Source organism: Myotis davidii, unplaced genomic scaffold, assembly GCF_000327345.1.
Source record: "Myotis davidii unplaced genomic scaffold, ASM32734v1 scaffold162, whole genome shotgun sequence".
Lineage (NCBI taxonomy): Eukaryota > Metazoa > Chordata > Mammalia > Chiroptera > Vespertilionidae > Myotis > Myotis davidii.
Genome location: NW_006300036.1, coordinates 3443780 through 3447148, shown reverse-complemented (window position 1 = coordinate 3447148; position 3369 = coordinate 3443780). Strand labels below are relative to the sequence as shown.

General features: G+C 43.0%; 1 pseudogene; it reads right to left on the bottom strand.

Moving 5' to 3' along the window:
• Positions 1 to 1889: 1889 nt before the first annotated feature.
• On the bottom strand, positions 1890 to 2840 carry LOC102758791 (annotated as a pseudogene).
• Positions 2841 to 3369: the final 529 nt, after the last annotated feature.

The following is a 3369-nucleotide window of genomic DNA, read 5'->3' as shown; positions in this document are numbered from 1 at the left end:
ACACACACACACACACACACATATATAAAATAGAGACACAGACACCACACACACACACAATATTTGTTTGAAATATATTCTACCAGAAATGTGAAAAGATAGAAGTGGATCATAGAACAATGAGGCACCTTAAAAATACTAGATATATTATTTAAAAGACTAAAAGTGATTTAATAATAAACTTTTATTCAACACTTCTTAGCTGTGTAGTGCTGTATTAGCTTCTCTGAGAGTACAGAAATTAGAAAAGCAAATATTGAGCCCCTACTTTATTTTACACACTGTTCTAGGTCCATAGGATACAACAAAACATGTCCCTGCTCCTTGGTCACACAGAACTAGAAGGGAAACCCCACCAATTAACAATTAACATAAAAAGTAAATGATATGGTAGCCAGAGGGGATAAAATAATAGCAGCTACCATTTATTGAGGATCTACTACAGTCCAGGCTGTGTGCTAAATGTATTACATGTCTCAGCAACTGCAAGGACCAGCTGAGGGAATCCTCACGATCGAACATAAAGAAACAAAGTTCAGGAAGTGTCTAGCAGCTAGCTAGACTCTAGCCATTTGGCTTTGTTGAAAATCTGATGCAGAATGCCGAACCGGTTTGGCTCAGTGGATGGAGCGTTGGCCTGAGGACTCAAGGGTCCCAGGTTCAATTCCGGTCAAGGGCATGTACCCTGGTTGCGGGCACACCCCCAGTGGGGGGCGTGCAGGAGGCAGCTGATCGATCTCTCTCATCGATGTTTCTAACTCTCTATCCCTCTCCCTTCTTCTCCGTAAAAAATCAATAAAATATATTTAAAAAAAAAAAAGAAAATCTGATGCAGAATACGCAACAGGAAATAAAGTTGGAAAGGTAGCTTGAGGCTGAGACCTTACATTCATACACCATATACGTATTTTTGATATTATTCAAGTTTTTGAAGCTTATTTGTTTATTCAGCAGGGGAGTTGTAGGTTTAAAGCTGGGTTTGGGAAGGTTAACATAACTCTTAGATTACCTTTGGGTCATTTAGCTAGAGAAGAAAACCAAATGAGCCATCATTTCTAAGGTCAGAATTACAGTTTTATCATTTGGAAGCACTGATGTGAAAAACAGAAAAATGACACACCCTGATATTTGTATCAGCCTGTGCAGTTTACAAAGCCCTCTCATGTGTATTATTCTGCTTGATCATCACAGCAACCCTGCTAGGTGGCATTGTTACCACATTTTACCAATTGAGATGATTTATGCAAAAGCACAGTCTGGCCTGGAGTAGATACTCAAGGAATGTTAGCTGAAGTGGAAAAATAAGGAGGCACAGGCTAAGGAAACCTAAGCATAATGCCCAAGGTCATATAGCTGAAAATACATGACAGAGACCCAACTTAAAGCCCGTTTGTCTGAGTATGAGTCTATTTCTCTTTGTTTAGACCCCACCTTCTTTCCTGTCACCCACCAGAAATCCTCAGAAGTTCATGGAAAATGATAGTCGAAGAAATCAAGTTTAGTACCTAGATAGTTAACTTAATGCAAACTCCCAACATGGAACATATTTAGTATAAAATTTTATTTTAAGGGTTGATGACATATACATATATATTTATTTTGTATATATGCTTTTATATATTACCATATACAGGGTATCCCAAAAAATGTATATACAATTCAACAGCTGAAAGCACAATTGATGTTTCTTTTTATTTTTCCCCCTGAACTTTATTGATGGTACACAACAAGGTAGGGCTCCCTAAACCCCTTCCCTTCTTTAGGGATTCTGGGATGGAAACTGGAGGTCAGGAGATTCTCATTGTGTTGGGGGATCGATTTGGGGCAAGGACTCCACTGTAGCTGCGGGCCTCTCTTCCTCTTGCTGGGGCTGGTAGTCTAGGGGGCTCTTACTCCTTAAAGACCATGTGGACCATAAGGTCCACTACTTTGTTGCTGTAGCCAAATTCATTATCATAGCAGGAAATGAGCTTGGCAAAGTGGTCTTGGAGGGCACTGCCAGCCCCAGCATCGAAGATGGAGGAGTGGGTGTCACTGTTAAAGTTGTAGGAGACAACCTGGTCCTCAGTATAACCAGGATGCCCTTGAGGGAGCCCTCTGATGCCTGCTTCACTACCTTCTTGATGTCATCATATTTGGCAGCTTCCTCCAGGCAGCAAGTTAGATCCAAAACCGACACATTGGGGTTGGGGACACCAAAGGCCATGCCAGTGAGCTTCCCATTCATCTCAGGGGTGACCTGGCCCACAGCCTTGGCAGCACCAGTGGAAGCTAAAGGGGCCATCCACTGTCTTCTGGGCGGCAGTGATGACATGGACTGTGCTCAGGAGTCCCTCCACAATGCCAAAGTTGTCATGGATGACCTTGGCCAGGGGGGCTGAGAAGTTGGTGATACAGGAGGCATTGCTGACAATCTCGAGGGGGTTGTCATTCTTGTCATGGTTCACACCCATAACAAACATGGGGGCATCTGCAGAAGGGGCAGAAATGATGAGCCTCTTGGCTCCACCCTTCAAGCGAGCCCAGCCTTCTCCCTGGTAGTGAAGACACCGGTGGACTCCACAACATACTCAGAACCAGCATCAACCCATTTGGTGTTGGCAGGTTCTCGATCCTGGAAGATGGAGATGGACTTTCCATTGAGGACAAGCTTCCCCTTCTCAGCCTTGACTGTGTCTCTGAACTTGCCATGAGTAGAATCATACTGGACCATGTAGACCATGTTGAAGTCAAGTAAGGGGGTCATTGATGGCAACAATATGCACTTTGCCAGAGTTAAAAGCAGCCCTGGTGACCAGGCACCCAATGTGGCCAAATCTAATCACTTCAACCTTCACCATTCTGTCTCAGGGTTGTGGCTGGCACTGTGCAGAAAGAGTGGCTGTCTGATGAACAGGAGGAACAGAGAGCCTGATGTATATTTCTTTCCATATTTAACCCAGTGTGTATGCATTATTTTGGGACACCCTATATAGGCATGAGTGCATGTGTGTGTATATATAATATTATGTTAGTTTGCTAGGGCTGTCATTACGTAATATCACAGGCTGGGAGGCTTAAAAACAGACAATTATTTTCTCATAGTTTTGGAGCTGAGAAGTTTAAGATTGAGGCAGTGGCAGATTTAGTTTATACTGAGGCCTCTGTCCCTGGGTTGTATATGGTTGCTTTCTCTCCAGGCCCTCACATGGTCTTCCCTCAGTGTGCATGCATATCCCTAGTGTTTTTCTGTGTGTGTCCAAATTTCCTTATCTTATAAGGAAACCAGTCATTTTGGATTAGGGCTCACCCCTAATGGCCTTATTTTAACTTAATCATCACTTTAAAGACCCTGTGTTTTCAAGCACAGTCCAATTCTGACGTACTGGA